At 48.8% G+C, this 17240-nt stretch overlaps 1 pseudogene; it reads left to right on the top strand.

The window, feature by feature from the left end:
- The first annotated feature begins 231 nt into the window (after positions 1-231).
- Positions 232-16893, top strand: LOC129133772 (uncharacterized; annotated as a pseudogene).
- The last annotated feature ends 347 nt before the right edge of the window (positions 16894-17240 follow it).

Here is a 17240-nt window from a genome sequence, read left to right as displayed (position 1 = left end):
CCATTTTCTTGGTCTGGTTTCCTTTGCTTGGGTCCCATCTGAATGCTCACTTGGGGTACAGGCTGTAGGTGCTTGGGGCACTCTTGGAGTTCCTCTTGGATCCCTTGAACAACAGGGTTTGGCCCATGGGGGGAGTTTGTGCTGCTTTGTGTCAGAGGAGAACTTCCGAGGCCATTTTGTGTTTGCTGTAGGGGAGGTTGGTTACTGCTTTGCATAAATTCACAGACTAACATGCTTTGTGATGCTTTGCTTTGTCATACTTTGCTTTGTGATATCAGGGCATGGTTGCCACATCGTCGTGGTGACATCAGAAGGTTGCCTTGTTGCACGGAAGGCCTCAGTGCCAGAGCAGCCCTAGGGCTTGCTGAGATCAGGAGCATCCTCCTGATTGTGGCCTTTGTCAGTGTGTAGCTGCACACTGACAGGAGTCTTGGCTTTTGTAGTGCTGGGGTAAACTTGAACAACAGTGCTACAATGATTGAGCAACTCGCTGCTGCAGTTTGCACCATGTATGGCACTGTTTATTCCGCCTATTTCATGACTAGCCTGGCAAGTAAGTAGAGGTTTCAACTCTATTTAGGTTAGGGTGTAAGCTAACCTGGCTTTTGCATGTCTTCCTGCTCTTTCTTAGTGACTGGGTTGATTTTGAAAGAGAAAGAGCATTAGGATGCCAGTGGTTTGGTAAAGCTCCTGTCAGGGCGTTCAGCTAAAAAGGGGGTGCCTGTAGCCACAGGGGCAGCATTTGCAAGGGAACCTGCAGGGCTTCCGTTCCCTCCACGGGAGAGTCTGTGGCAGCAGAGTCTGTCATTTCCTCAGTTTGCTGGATCAAGCAGGACAACTTCCAAAATGCAGACTGGGAGGCCTTCTCAGAAGGCCTTCTAAAGACTTTGTAGTTCTCCCCAGAACTGAGAGAAAGCTTCTTTTATTCTAAATTTTGTAATGAAAGGATTTGACTGTCTATTTTGACCCTTGACTGAGTGCTAAAATAGTGATTCCCTTTGCAGTGAAGTGCAAACTCTAAAGCCATGAGTGTCTGCTCCTGAGCCCTGGAGCTGCTGCTGTGCTGTTTCACAGTAGAACTGCCACAGCTCAGGGGGATTTTGGGGAAGCTTTTCTGGGTGACTGTTTTCAGCAACTTAATGGGAATTAGTGCATGCAACTTCTGTTTTTTAAAAAAGTACCTGAAAGACAAGAGAACAAGAGCTGCTTTATCTGTTGAACAGAACAGAAGCATGGAGTGTTGAAGAACAATTTGCATTTCCTTGATCACGTTTGTATTCATTTACTGGCTAAACAGGCCAAAGTGTAGGCACAACCAAGATTATTGTCCTGATCTCTTGCTGGCTGTGTGAAAGAAGTATGTCACGTGGAGGGATGTTGATAAAGAAAAATACTCTCTGTTTGGGTTGACTTCTTCTCTTCTGTGGGATTCAGCAGCCCAGGCAGTTTTCTCACAGCCCTTGTTCATTTTCCCTTGCCCACTCCAGATCACATGATCCGTGTATTCAGAGGTGCTGATCCTGAGGTGAGTGAGAAAGGAACATTTCATGTTCCTGGTGCTTAAGAATTGTAGAGCAAGCTGTGAGCTTGACCTGTGGCCGCAGAGTGTAGAGGGCCAGCTGGGTAGGCTGAAAGAAAATCCATTTCCATGTCTGCAGCAGCAATAACAAAGGCATCACTGGCTTTTTCCTGATTTTCCATTTCAGAACTTTCAAGGAATGAAAAGCTCATTTTGCAGAGAGAATGTTGCTTCTTGATAGTAGCCAGGGCATAATGTCTAATTCAGAACTATTAGCAATTCTGTTGAATTAGCCCATTTAAATTCAGTTGCAGTGACTTAGAATCCCATTGTTCTCAAAGTTTCTGATTTGTCCTTAGTACAGCTGGTTGTAGAAATAGAGCTGAATAGAATAAAGTGCTGAATAGAAATAAGGTTATAAATTATAGGTAACTTTCTGTCCCTCACACTGCTGTTTGTCCACAGATCACAGAACCAACAGCAGTCTCTCCTCTGGCTCCCTCTGCTCATGGAGAGGAGGCCAAAGAGGAGGCAAATGAGGTGGATGAGCGCCAGCCTCCAGCTGTGGTCACACCACAGCCTGACCATTCTGAGCCAGTAAGTGCCAGTTGTGTGTGCTGCTGTCTTTGGTGCAAGGCAGAGCTGCAAGTTTCTGACCAGCCGGCACTTGCTGTTGCTGGCTGAGGATGCTGAGTGCTGGAGTCCTGCCAGGACCTGGTGATTGCCCCCAGCCTGTGACAGCTGGACAATGGGCTTTGATCTGTCATGCTTAGGCAGCAGCTTCCTGGCATTTGGACAGGGGCCAGCCTGGAGCATGAATGCTGCCTGATCCCAGAGCAGGGAGCATGTCAAAGACACTGTGCTCAGCCTTGTCAGATACACAGGGGACACTGTGGCGTGGAGGGACCTGTCCCCCTGCACAGACTGGCCAAATAGCTGCAGGCACAAAAAAATGCTGATCTGACCACACAAGCTCTTTGTGGTGCTTTGTCCCCACAAACTTCTTGGGTGTGCTTACTTGGGACTATTTCAGAGACACGCTGGGGATGTAGAGCTGCTGCTTGAAGTCAGGGATTTTGGTGCCTTTGTTGTCAGGTTGCTCTTCTGCCTCTTCAGGCAGAGCAGCCAGTAGCAGAGCAGATAGGTGCTCTGAGTCTGCCTGTTTCTTGGTCTTTGATAAGCTGCAAGGAGATGACTGTGTTGTCCACGAAGCTGGGGGGGGCATTCTTGTCTAGTGTGGCAAAAGAAACAAAGTGAGTAGTTCTGAACCCTTCTTCTGAGGCAAAACCCAGACGCTGCATGTGGCTGTTGATACCTTCTGTTGTGTAGTTTGCTTTGAAAACTGCATTGGAGCCTAGAGTGGGAGCAAAGCTGCAAGTCCTTGACTGCTGTCTTGTAATGCTAAATCCAGGATGTACACCTTGCAATGATGCCTGCTGTATCTGAAGTGAAATGGGCACCTTTGTGGCTGGGGAGCTGCGTGGGCCAAAAGGACGCAGGGCTGGCGGCCTTGAGCCGCTGAAGATGAGGCAGCGTGTGGCCAGGGGGCCAAGAAGGGCCAGGGCACGGTGGCCGTGTCAGCAGCAGGGGGGCAGCAGGAGCAGGGCAGCGAGCGTGGCCTGTGCTGGGCAGTGCTGCGGCCACCGCTGCAGTGCTGGGTGCAGCTGTGGGCCCTGGGAAGCAGAAAGTCCTTGAGGGGCTGCAGCGCGTGCACAGAAGGACAGGGGAGCTGGGCAAGGGGGTGCAGCACAAGGCCAGCGAGGAGGTGCTGAGGGAGCTTTAGCCTGGACAATGGGGGCTCATGAGGGACCTTCAGGCAGACTTCCATAGATCCCTGCCTTAGATCCAGAGATCCAATGCTCAGCACAAGGGCTGTTTCCCTGCCAAACATCCCTTCACTGCATCCAAGTGCTTTAGACACTGGAGTAGGTAACACTTTCATATTTTGTTTGTTTATTTGTTTGTTTGTTTGCTAGAAGGAGAAGCCTTGTGTAATTTCTCCTTCTCCAGGGAGCAAGGGAGCTTTTTCTCAATCTTTCCTGCCCTTTTCCAGCACTGGTGGAAACACATCACTTTCAGGTTAACGGCTCCCGTGTCTTTTGGCAGCCCAGGGAATCAGTGTGTGTTGTATTTGGGAATTGAGCAGGAAATCAATGCCCTTGCATTCCAGCTGGTGCTCAGAGATTAGAGGAGCTGGGAGGGGCTGGGCTGCATTTCTGATTCCAGCCACTTTAGCACCATCAGTGTGCTCGAGTCCAAGAGAAGAACTTGCCCGAGCACAGATGCACAAAGAGTGCAGTTCCCAGTGCAATGCTCTGGGTCTGATTGCATTCCATAAGGACCCACACGCTCCAGATTCCCCAAGAGTGTGGGTTACTGAAGCAACAGGAGAGCAAGTTCAGGATGGCTGCAGATCGGGGCACTGCTACCGAGTGTTGATGTGTGTAGCGACAGAAAGGACAGTATTGATTCAGGGTGACCCCCAGGTGGTGAATAATGTGCTTTGACTCTATGATTTAGAAGGTTAAACAAATGCTTTCTTAAGCTATGTTATATCACACTAGTACTATATTAAAACTATACTAAAGAGATACTATACTAAAAAGCTACTAAAGAAAAACTTGTGACTGTCTCCAGACAGTCATGACACAGCTTTTATCTAATTGGCTAATCAAGCTAAACAACTATCACTAAAATCCAATTAACAAATCACTTTCAGTAAACAATCACTAGAACACATTCTACATGTACTAAACAACAAGAACAGCAAGTAGAGATAATAATTGTTTTCTCTTCTTCTCTAAGTTTCTCACTACCTCCCCTTAAAAAAAACCTAGGAGAGATAATTATATCTCTCTGTGTTCAAAGAATGTAAATACCACAGTACAGTAAAGAGAGATTATAAAAGTGAGATCTGTCTGTCTATCTATCTATTTGAATCTTCCTGGCTCTGCTCCAAAGCAGTGGAAGATGCAAAGCTCACCTAAAGGCATCCCTTCAGGAGAGGAGTAGAGACAAGTTCCATTGACTGATCCTGAGCAGGCAGAGATGTTTCCCCCTCCAGAGATGGTTGTTTTTTCCCCTCATGTTTTCTACTCCAGCCTTTTCTGACCTGAAGCCTTCTTTTTATCCTTTAAATTTTTGCATGTCCTAAGGGAGTGGAACTATCCCATGCTGTAGCTGGGGTTTGTTCACTTTGCCCATACATGCATTACATGACACATGGTTTCCTTTGCTGGCATCCCCAGGGTTGTGTAAGTGCATTTGTTAATGGGGCCTTATGAGAAACTGTTACTGCTGGTCAGAATTCTCAGTTGACAAAAGAGGGAGAAGAAACACCTTGGTCCTCCTCCATATACTGAGATGGCCATAGAGGTTCTCTGACTTCCATCAGAGATCTTTGCATGCATCCTTATCTCCTGAATGACCCCATTTTCTAACAAGAGTGTAGATGTCAGGAAGGAGGAATGCTGGTGCAGGCCTGAAGGGAATGTGAACTCCAGAAGTGTCTCTCACAAGGAGTGAGCTCACCCAGGAAGCCACCTGCAGGGCCAGGATGGAGCTGTGGGACAGGGCGGGGTGTCAGTCACCACTGAAAGACAAAGAGGACATGGCAGAAGCAGAGGGAGGCCTTCACCAGACCCTTGAGAAATGCCACACCTTCCCTGTCAGCTGCCTGAGAGGCTGTTGGAGCTTCAGCCCCAGATGGCCCCTGATTGTAGGGCCAGGGTCACTTTGGAATCTGTGCCTCCCCACGGGCAGAGAAGGACCCAGCAGAGCAGCAGCACAGTGCTTTGGGAGCGTGTGAGCCCAGCAGTCTTTGAGTCTTGGCCCACAAAGGTCGTACGGGAAGGTGAAACCCATCTTCTCTTGCTTTCTGTGCAGGTGCTTCTAGAGAAAGAGCAGGAGCAGACTGCCTTATCTGAGATGCCATGCCAGATTCAGGGAGAGCTGTTCCCTGCCCGAGAGCAGGAAGAGCAGCTCAGGCAGCAGGTGGAAGAGCCACAGGAGAATGGCCAGGTAAGCCTGACTGGCCAGGGGACAGAGGGAAGGGCAGGAAGAGGGGCATAAACCAGAGCTCCTGGGACTGAGGAGGCCAGGAAGTCCCACAGGCACTGAAAGGACAGAGCCTTGGAATCTGCAGAGACCAGCACCGGGACAGGATGGTTACAGTGGAAGCAGAGCTGGGGAGGGAAGCAGAAAGAAGGGGCTGAATAAATGTGATTTTGAGGCTAAAAGAGGGAAAAGCTGATCTTGATGGCAGCTCTCAGTCACTTGCTCTGCTTTTGTGTGTACAGAACATCAAGGCAGAGCCACAAGCAGAGCTGCCTGAAGCTCAGAGTGACATCATGGCAGCAAAGAGGAGGAATGAAGACATCCAAGAGGAGAAGAATCTCCCTATGCAGAGGGGCAATCAACAAAAACAGGTGAATGAAGGAATGGCAGCCACTCCATTCATGAAAGAGAGTCCTTTCCGTTGTTGTTTACAGAAAATTGATGAACAGGTGCAGGCACAGCTGCAGGAAACTGAGGCTAGGATCAAGGCAAGGAAGAAGAGGCTAGACGAAAAAATTAAAATCACCAAAGAGAAAATTAATCGCCTCCTTCAGGAACAAAAGGCTCTAGAAAAGCAAGTGAGTGAACCAGCAATAGCCACTGCAGTCACCCAAGGGGTGGTTTCTGCCCTCCTTGCCTTTCCAGTGCAGAGCAGCAGGGGGTGGGTGATGCCTCTGAGGCCATCCTGATGAGGCCTCTGTCAGAGCTGCTCTGAAGGGCACTTCCTGGTCTGCTGAATCTCAGCTGATGCTCTAGACAGTGGCATTACTCCCTTGGCCATTTAGCCAGCACTCATCCGAATGAACTCCTGCTGGCTTCTTCCAGGTGACCTTGTTTCTTGAGGTGTTTTTGCAGGTGAACATGGTCACTCACATAGATCTGGAATACGAGCTACAAGCTGTCTGTATCCCTTGTGAATCTGCTCCTGTCCTTTTCTTTACTTTCTTCCCAGTCAATGACTCCTGGCTGACGGGGACAAGCTGTAGTCTCTGACTGCTTTGTTCTGTTTGACTTGAGGTGGAAGTGTTGCCATCCTACCTGGCAGCCTGCAGAGAGTTCCAGCAAATGATGGGCAACCAAGAGCCCCGAGGCTGGCATGAGGCCCAGGAACTGAACCCTCCAGAGATGCTGCAGGATGAGCACCTCCCGAGGAAGGTGCAGAAAAAGAGAATTTCATGGCAGGAGGTAGAACATTAGAATGAGGAGCTGCAAATGTATCTGCAGACCTAGGAGGGGGAAAGGAGTCTTTGGGAGGAAGTGGAGCGGTCGTTGCTGCAGTCATCCTTTAGAACAAGAAACTGGCTATGACCTCGAGTAAAACCAGCCTTTGGTTTTGACCATTTGGTTTCACAAGTGGACATCCAAAGCAATCCAGTTGAAGAGCTCTGCATGTGGCTGACAGCAGCTTCCTAAGGGCCTGCATTTCAAATGGCAATCTCTCTTGCATTTCAGGGCAATATCTGCCACACCTTCCTGACATAAACTCATTTCTTGTCTCAGATCTACACCGACTCTGACACTGAACCTGCTGCAGAAGCAGCAGTGCTGTCCCAAGGAGCCTTTGCTCTCCAGCTGAAGAAGTGGGGCCTGAGCACTTGGTTCACCTCCCGTGCTGACCCAGCTGCTGCTCAGCAACAGGAGATGGCGGGTGACTCCCTGGAGCAACTGAGTACGTCTGGTATCTTTCTTATCTGAGGGACAGTGTATTGTGTGCACGTGTCAGCATAGCTGTGCCAAAGGGTTCTCCTCGGTTTAGTGTCACAGAAGTGCTGGCGTTGCTCCGAGGCAGCAAGAGAGAGCTCTGGGTGTTCCTGCTGCCTCTGAGGGCAGCTTAGACTGGCTGGAGTTTGCCTGGGCTTCCCTCTCTGCCAAAGGCAGAAGCAGGGATTGTTCCTGGATCAGCAGAAGGCTGTGACTGCTTGAGTCCTAGCCACTGGCAGAAGCTCTGCTGAGATCAGTCTCTAGGAGAACACATCAAGCCCTTTGTGATTCTGCAGCACAACCTAATGAATCTGCTTCTTGCCCTTAACAGCTGCCAGTGCTGTGCTCTCAGAGAAGATCTGGTAGGGTTGAGAAGAGAGCCCAGTGGATTCTGTGTCTACCATCACCTGTTGGGACAAAAAGGGCACTGATCTGCATCTCGGTGTGGCTGATCTCAAAGCCCATCGTGTTGTGTCCTGAATGGGGGCAACAGCTTGTACAGGGCTCAGGCTCCCTCTGGCTTCTTCCAGTCAGTGCCTGTCAGTGCTCATGCTTGGGCTTTGCCAGCCTTGTTGTGGTCGCTGCCCTGCCCCTGAGGGCTGGTGGGAGTGCAGAGGCTGGAGCCTTCCTTAGCTGGGAGGGTCCCGCTGCTGCCCGGCTGCTGCAGCGCGGAGCTGCCTGAGGCAGCAGCCCCTTCTCTGGGCCGGCTGCTGCGTCGCACGGCCCGGACTCACAAGAGGGTCAGCATCTCCTCTGGGCAGCTCTCTGTGTCACAGGGCGCCTGAGGAGCACTGCTGTCCTCTGTGCCCATGCCCGCCGTGCCGAGTTGGGAGGATGGGGACGTGTGCGGTGCCGAGAGGGCGAGTGCAATGGGAGCGACTGATCCGCGCTGTCGGGGTGGAGAGAAGCGGCGTGGTTCTTCACGCGGGGCACGGGCAAGGGCGTCTTTGAGCTCAGCCTGCTCATAAAGGGTGAGGGTCCTGACGCTGAAAGCCCCGTCGGGATTGCTTCTAGCATGAGCTGCTCTGGTTTACAAACGCAGAGGCGTTCTTCTGGCAAACTGCTGCAAGCTGGAAAAGATGGGAACACTTGGCAATAATTCCTCCTGTTCTGAACTTGACATCTGTTCAGAGGAATTGATTCTAGATGTCCAGGTGCATTTAATCTTAGCAAGTAGGAAACCTTTTCTAAATCTAACAGTGTTTATTCCCAAGAAAACAAAGGCACTGTTAGTTCCAGCTCTCCTTAATGTTTCTAGATGACAAACTTACTTGCCTTGGTAGGTGTTCTCTTCTGGTCTATGAATGTATCTCCCTGTGCTTCCCTGTGTGTCTGCTGTCAAGAGGTCTCTCACTTCAAAGGATGCTAGAAATCAGTCTCTGTGCCAGCCACTTGTGCTGTGGACCTGCTGTTCTTTTCTTGTTGTTCCAGTTCCTGTTCCTGTTGTTGTTAGCCAGCTGTCCACAAAGGGAGGGCTCAGAGCCCCAGACAGTGGGGCTGCCTTTTGTATCTCCTAGAAGCTGGGATCTCTGCTTTAAAGTGAACATCTTGCATTTTGTTTCCCTCAGGGAGAATGGCGAAGATGGAAAATCCTATTATAAAATACATTGAACTGGAAAATATTGGCAGTGGGTGAGTCCAAGCAATGCTAATTTTACCAAACTATGCATCAGGTGTTTTGCTGGTGGAATAGGTATCAAGTGTGAAGTCAGACAAGCTGCAAATGTGTTCAGGCACTGGGCTTAGATTGTCAGTGCTGATCAGAATTTCTAAGTGTGCTCAGAAGGCATTGTCAAAGACATCTCCATGCTTCCAGTGTCCTGCAGGTCTTAGGCATTTACAGCACAGATCTCCTGCGTGGGCTGGCTTTCACTGCAAGATCTAAATGGCTTCTCCTTTCTCTGCTTCTCTTTTGTTTCTAGGACTTTTGGAGATGTTTGTAAAGCACTCGACACTGCCACAGGAGGAGAGGTAAATGTCAACAGCACCTGCAGATTCTGCTGCACTCGAGGGCTTTCCCCTCTGGTGTGAGCTGTGGCTGGAGCTTTGGGCAGAGCTGTGCTGAAAAGGCACAAGAAGCACAGACTGGTGCCAGCCCGCAAAATGCATTTGGGACTTTGTCCTCCTCAGCTGCCGGAAGGAAGGCACGGAGGGCAGCGGTTCCTTTCAGAGAAGGACGCGCTCACTCGCTCTCCATTGCTGAAACAAAGGTGGTGCCTTCGAGCACCTCACTGCTCTTTGGGGCACAGCTTCAGAGTCCTGAATTCTCATTTCTGGCTGCCAGCAAATACATCTGAAAGTTACTGGTGGTTCCTTAGCCACCTGCTGCACTTGGGAACTGCACACAGGGAGAGATCTGCAAGGCGTCCCTGAAAGCCCTAAGCCCTGCCCATAGCCCAAGATGTATCCACAGAGTTTTAAGGCATGGATTGCTTCTTCTGAGTCGCAAACAAAGCAGCAGAGAGTGTGGTCAGAGCTTTGTGGGTGATAACTGAGACACCGCTGTTACCAAGTGGTCAAGGCAAAATGTCAGTGGCCCCACGTGTCCTGTAACTGGCTCCCAAGGGAGCAGAGAAATGGGCTGTTGGAACGTCAGTTCCTAATTACTGCAGTGCCTAATCACAAGGCAGTTTGGCACAGCTCAGCTGTGTCGTTGCAAAATCACTCGCTCCATGTGCCTTGTGGTCTTGTGCCACCAACCTCTCAAGTTACTGATTTTCAATGTCATTTTAGGTGGCCATAAAGAAAATACATCTTCAAGGACTGAGGAAGAAGGAACTAAAAGTCAATGAACTCATGGTCATGAAGGTGAATAGGAATCCCAACCTGGTCAATTGTTTAGACAGGTGAGTTGTGCTTTTGTCCCATGAATGTTTGTTCACATATTGCAAACATGCAAGGTAAAATCCCACTTTGGTCACTGGCAGAAAATAGAGCTGTAATTATTGGCTAATTATTATTGCTCTTTTCATCTCCAGTGGATGGGAAGAGATTGCATTTTGTCTGCATGAGTCTTCGCTGGCACATGGTATTTGAAAATTGTTCAAAAACCCGGATGAGTCGTGTCTTACTAAATCAATGATCTCTATATTCACAGCCACCACTTTGTTTTGGAGCTTGATTTTTTTCAAGTGTCTTCTTACGTCCAGGTAAACTAACAAGGATTTCCCTTGGATTGTTGCCACTGTTTTCCATTGCTATGCATGCCAGGAAGACTAGGTGCTTTTTTCCAGAAACACCATGCGGGACAGGTTTTTTATCTGGGCTGTTACTAAACTGCACATTTTGCTTGCTGCCCATCTAAGACATCTCCTTTTTCACAGCTGTGCCTTTCTCCTTGAGACTGCACAGATGGCAAACAATGCTCAGCCAAGAGGGAATGTCTATTCCTTTATTTTGTCTTTGTCTCAAAGGGACCTGAAAAGAAGAATCAACCCACCTTTTCCAAACAGCAACTTAGCCATGTACATTCATCTCCACGCCCTTGTTTCCTTCTTTCAGCTACCTTGTGGGTGAGGAGCTCTGGCTGGTTATGGAGTACATGGATGGAGGCACTCTGAGCAATGTCATCAGCAAGACCTACCTGTCTGAAGATGAGATGGCAGCCATCAGTCGGGAGGTCAGCAATCCCATCCGTGTTTCCAAGGGCTTGGGCAGGATTGTCTGGGAAACAGGGGCTCAGAGCTGGAGTGATTTCCTGTGCCAAGCTTTGTTTCTGTGTTGCTGCTATTCTATGGGCAAGTAAAAGCATCTCAAGTGAAAGGCCTGCCAGTGCCCCTGCACTCCCTGTACTCAGTGCCAGTACTCTTATCTCCTGCTGTTGTATTCTCGCTCTGTCTCTTGTATTTGTATTTGCTGTTCTCCACCTTGCCTCTCTAAATGTTTGCCTGGAGTCTGTCTTCACTGCATTCCTTGCCTAAAAGCAAAGGTGCTGGTGGCAGGATTTGAAATGATCAGCAAAGAAAAAAGACTCATGTCTCACAGTCCTCAGCTGAAAAGAATAGTAGTGCAGCCAAAATGCTCTTTGCTCCCAGAAAGTGACTGGTGGGATACTTCCAAGCCTGTGCTGAGGCCAGCAAGAAAATCTTTGTCATGCAGCCTCCCACCCAAAAGTGATCCGCTTCACACCAAAGGGAGGGACTTTTCCTTTCAAAACCCCTCCTTTGTCCTCTGCATGGAAAAAGCACATCCACTGCAGCAGGAGTCATCCTGGCTGGTTTGCAGGGCACAGCCTACAACAGCAGGTGCTGTTGCTCTTTCAAAAGCTGACGTGCCTTTCCTTAGAAAGGTCCTGCTCTGCAAGTGTTGGAGCAGCAAGCTCTTCCTCTCAGTGGCCATTACTGTTCTGCCATTACTCCCCATTCCCCTGGAGAGGGAATCTTTTAGATTCTTTGTTTCCTTTCTTGTGTGATGAAATCACATCACTCATTTTTGCCCTCCTGTTTCTGTTTTCTCGCTCAGTGCCTGCAAGGACTGCATTTTCTGCACTCAAACTGCATCATCCACCAAGATGTGAAGAGCTGCAACATCCTTCTCAAAACCGACGGCTCTGTCAAGCTGGGTCAGTATATTCTTGGTCAGGTGCAGCATTCCAGGGATGTGGGTGTGGGGCTGCTTGGAGTGACTGCCAGCTCCCCAGAAATGGTGCTGGTGGCAGTGCAGGGACCCCTGCTGCGAGCTGAAGGCACAGTTGCAACGTGCACAGAGGTATAAGGAACCACAAGCAGTCAAGAGTGGCGTTGCTCTGTGTGTGTCCCTTCCAGACAGAGGGAGCTACAATCTAAAGCTTCAGGGGCATAAAGTCCACTGCTGTGAGCAGCATTAAGAAACCTGGGTTTTTTTGGAAGTGGCCAATTCCATACTCCCTTGGCTAAAGCCCCAAGGAAATCGAGCGTGCGCAGTTCTCCAGGAGATTCAACAGCACATTCTTAGCCTGAGAGTGGGGAATTCTTTTGCTTGGTTTCCTAATTGGAGCTGGCTTTCATGGTTTGTTGTTTTCTCCGCAGCTGACTTTGGCCTCTTTGCTCAGCTCACCCCTGAGCAGGGCAGGTGGAGCTGCGTGGCCGGCACTCCTGGGTGGCTGGCGCCTGAAGTGGTGACAGGTCAACTATATGGCCCCAAAGTGGACATATGGTCTTTGGGAATCGTGGGCATCGAAATGGTGGAACGAGAAGTTCCTCACTGGAATGCAACTCCTGTCTTGGTAAGGTGCAAATACTCACTGATCCCACTGTCTTTCTCACCTGTCCCATGTTCTGTGTGCCATTGGACAAAATCCCATTGCCATCTGCTGGCACCACTTCCACCAAGGTCTCCTTCTAAAAATGCCCCTGCAACACATCAGCATCTGCTGTAGCTTTGGTTGTATCAGAAAGGGAAGTGGCAGTTCAGAAACCTAACCAGTTCAGAAACCTGCCATTTTGGCCTCCAGCCATGCCTGACATTTCTCACTTGTTTTTTGAACAATGTTGGAACTCTGTTTCTGAAGGACAAGAATTTTTCAGTGGAGAGGGTAGACATGTGATAAATATTCTGAGAAATGGAGGTTAGACCTTCCCAGTTTCAATTTTATAGAAAACATAAGAAAAAAGGAAAAAGAAAAGTAAACAAAAAAGAAAAAGAGAAAAAACCTACTACCAAAGCAATGCCCAAGCAGTTCTGCTTGCTTTCTCATTTTTTAAACACAGCTCTTCTCTTCCATTCTCTAGCATCTTTTCCAAATGCTGTGGGTCTTCGAAACTTTCAGGCTTTCAAGTCATCTGTATATGGTTCAGTCATGTGTGTGGGTGGCCTGGATAAGTTTAGGATGTGTTTTTCTCTGACTGCAGTTAGAATTGTTTGCCAAACCCTTGGCTGTTTCTTGGTACTTTAACAAGTTGATGAGCTTGCAGGCAGGTGCCTGGGCTGGGATCCAACGTGGGCAGTTGACACTGGTGCTGTGTTTCTTTACCACAGGAGCAGGGCCATCCCTGGCCTGCACAGTTCTAATGACAGGGAGGACTCCAGCTCCCCACCATGGCCAGTGGCTGAGCTCAGCTGAGAGTCAGGATAAAACCCTCTTTGTCACCTCTGGTGATGTGGGAAAAGGAAAGAAAGCCGCAAAAATTATTTGTACACAAGGGGAGTGCATTGCCATTTCTGGATTTGAAATTCTCCTTTGGGTTAAAGAGGATAATAGCAAAGTCTCTTTGGTCACCATCTATTTCAGTGCCACAAGCACAGAGTTATCGTTACAGTGGTGGGCATTTTTATGGAGACTCCAAGGCCTCTTGCCATTAATATTTTTGTCTATTTGAGATGGATTCTGCAAGTTGAGGTTTGAATAGTTCCAAGTTGGTGTCCTATGTTTCTAAATACCATCTTGCAAAAGCAGAATGAGCTCTGTCCCTCTGACTTGTCAGCATGTTAGAGCTTGGTTCCACACGAACCACACTGGATAACGATCAGCCAATGTCTTGCCAATCTACACTGTAATTCCTTGGCCTGAGGAGTATCAGAAAGACCTGCTGAGCTCCATGGACACTGTCAGCTGCATGGAAGTGAGCATCCTTGGCCTTGCTGAAGAAACTGGAGCTCAGCTTAGGTTAGATGCTCTTGAGCAGGAGAAAGGCTGGGATCGTCAGGTGTTTCCAGAGGCCGGCGTGCCCAGAGGGACTGAGCTCTGGGGAGCAGCTGGATGTTTCTGCACATCATGGAAAGGGATTGCCAGACAGCTCAAGCCTCACCACAGGCAAACACTCCCCAGCTCTTCTCAGGCAACATTTGCTTTGGGTTTCAAGTTGTTCCCACTTGTCTGTCTGTGAAGATGCCCCTAAAACCACAAGGCAAGCCTCTCAGAACTGGTGTTACATTTCCAGAAATGAAGAAAAGAAGCCCAAACACAAGAAAGTTGCTAAGGCCTGGTTTTTAGAGAGGAACTTACCCCACTGTGCAGTTTCTTCTCACTGGGAAACATGCTTCAAACTGGGGCATGAGGGTGTAAAGGCCACAGAGTCTCTTCTGCTTCTTGTGCAGTGCTGCTGAAACACTCAGTGATCGTGTTTCTCTCCTAGCCCAAGCCACATTCTGCACGTCACCAAGCCAGAGCCTGGTGATGTGGAGAGCCTGCCAAAACCTCCCATTTGTTTCCTGGCACTTTCTGGGATGGGCCTACCATTAATGCATTGACTTGAGTAGCCAAATGAGTAGAGGGTGACCGTAGGGATGGAACCTCTCCTTCTGATTTGACCATGAAAAGTTTTTCTTTTCCATGTAAGGAAAGCAGAAATTTTCAGGCTGCTGAGAGACAGAGCTGCAGGTGGCTCCTGTGTGTCCAAGCAGGTGTTTTCATCCCAGTACATTTGTGCATGCATCTTAATGTGTCTGTGTTGAAGATGAGATTCCAAATGTTTGTTTCCTTACCTGAGGAACACCTGGTGGATTTCCTTTCTTTCTTTCCTTCCAATTCCCATTGTTTTCAAGAACAAAGCAAAAAGCTTGATTAGTTTTGTTTTATGGCAGCTACTCTTAAGGGACCAAGAAGCACTGCAGAGATACTTTTCCATGTACTAACCCTTGGATATAGTAGAGTTAGTATAGCAAAGTCCTTCTTCCAAAAAGCCTCTCAAGCTGGTATGAATCTTCAGGGAAGGAAATGTGCTTGTGGTGATGTAGTTCCCACTAACTAGGTCAGTCAATGAAATCAGCTGCCAAGGCAAGATCTGTGGGATGTTGGAAAAGCTGTGGCTGCATCGGAGTTTGGGTTTTTGGTTGGTAAAGGAAAGTCATCTCTGGGTCTCTGCCAGGGCAGAAACTGCCACTGCAGAGTGGAGCTTAATCAATGGGACCCAAGAGAGCAGTTCCAGATAGGAAAGAAGCAGGTGTAGCCTGGTGTCTCCTTTTTCCCCAGCCTCAACTCCTGATAGCCACAGGAGGAAGACAAAAGCTGCAGCAGCCCAACCTATTCTCATCTTGCCTGCGTGACTTCCTGAGCTGCTGCCTGCAGAGAGACGAGGCGCGGCGCTGGTCTGCCAAGGAGCTCCTGCAGGTAAAATGTGAAGGGGCTGCAGGTGAAACAGGGTCTGAGGGACGGGCTCCTCCTCCACTCAAGTCCAAGGCATCAGATGAGCCCCCTTCCTCCTCACCTCCACTCTTGGTGCTCTTCAAATGAAAACAATGAGGAGTCCTAGACTGGGCTGGGCTGGCAGGGCCCTGTAAAGGTCCTGTGGTGCAAGTGTCCTGCAATGAGCAGGGACATCTTTAAAGAGATCAGGTTGCTCAGAGTCCTTTGCCATCGGAGCTGGAATGGTTGCAGGGATGGGGCACCTACAAGCTCTTGGGGCAAGCTGTGCCAGGGTGGCACCATGCTCCGAGTAAACAAGTTCTTCCTTAGACCTACTCTGATTTGATGCCCTTTGTGTTTAAAAATATTTGTCCATATCCTATTGTAACCGACCCTGTTAAAGATGTCCCCCACTTTCTTCAAAGCCACTCTGAAGTCTTGGAAAGTGGCAATAAAGTCTCCCTGGGGCCTATTCTTCACAAAACTGAATAACTCCACCTCTTCTCTGCATTTCCTGAGCAGAGAGGTGCTCTGTCCTCTGTCTGTTTCTGTTGCCATCTTTTCTAATTTGGTGGAGTGTTCAGTTTTATCTAATGGCAAAAGAATTGAAGCAGAGCAATGCAGGGTACAGAGACATGAAATGGTGGTGGAGGAACCCAAGGAAGCCAGTCCCAGCTGAGCAGTCAGAGATTTGGCTGTGGCAGGAGGGGCTGTGGGGGCTCACTGTGAGCCTCTGAGGGGCCCTGGTTTGTGCCCCCCAGCCCACCCTTGGAGGTTTCTGGCACGCAAACAGGGACAGCTGGGAGGGACTTGTCCCAGCCCCATCTGCTGCCTGGCACGCTCAAGCAGACGGGAACTGCGCCAGGGTTACTGCCAGGTTGTGTGGCAGAGAGGGAACTGCAGGAGCCAGTGCCACTGGGCTGGCCCTGCTGGGAAGGAAGGTGCCATCCAGCACACGAGGGGCAGGGCATGGAAAGACAGACATTGCTTTCTGTCCCTGTGGGAATTAGCACAGTGCCTGTCTTTCAAAGACAGGGACCTATGTGAGTCATTGGAGTTTCCTGAAAGGAAGATAACCCAGGGACAGAAAGCACCATTTCTAGAGCACTGGCAGGGCAAAGATCCCAACAAGATAAACAAACCTGAATAAATGGATGAGTGGGATTCTGGGCCAGGTTTGCCTGTGATGGCAGGGTCCTGCACATGACTGCTGGGTAGCAGATGGTGCCATTGCTCCTCTTTCTGGGTCTTTTTAGGACCCAGAGCAATCCCAATTGAGCCTGTGAAGCACTGAGCTTGGAAAGTAAAGGTTCACTCTTCACTGTTCTTTGTCTTTTTGTTGTTTTTTTTTTTTGTTTGTTTGTTTGTTTTATTTTCTTTTGGGGTTTTTGGGGGGGGGTTGTTTGTTTTCTTTTTTCTTTTTCTTTTTTTTTTTTTTTTTTTTGTATTTGTTTTTGGTTTTTGGGGTTTTTTTTGTGAACAGCATCCATTTGTAACATCAGCCGAGGCTGCATCCACCCTGAGACCACTCATCATCTCAATGAAGAGGAGGATGGAGAAGCAAACAGTGCTATAATCATATCAGGACCATTTTCTCCATAGCCATCTTAGAGTAGGATTTAGAGTAAGGCTGTAGAGTAGGATTTAGAGTAGGAGTATGTGGAGAAAAGACAAAAGACTGCACAATTCAATGTGAATCAAGGACAAGCCATTTATTGTGCTTCTAAGCATAGTTTATAATTAGTTCCTATCCTAAAGGTTTCTATAGACATGCATTGTTTGGTTGGTTGCTGCACTTTGTCCAGCATCTCTTGACTGGTAGCTCTATTTTGTCCTGAGGCAAGCACGCATCTTTTCCTTAATCTAACTGGTAGATGCTGTAAGGGTCATTTTATTTGGGTTGCTACCCCTTTGTCTGTCAGC

Source organism: Agelaius phoeniceus, unplaced genomic scaffold (assembly GCF_051311805.1).
Source record: "Agelaius phoeniceus isolate bAgePho1 unplaced genomic scaffold, bAgePho1.hap1 Scaffold_105, whole genome shotgun sequence".
Lineage (NCBI taxonomy): Eukaryota > Metazoa > Chordata > Aves > Passeriformes > Icteridae > Agelaius > Agelaius phoeniceus.
Note: the sequence above shows the minus strand (reverse complement) of the source record. Positions and strands in the feature narration are given on the sequence as shown.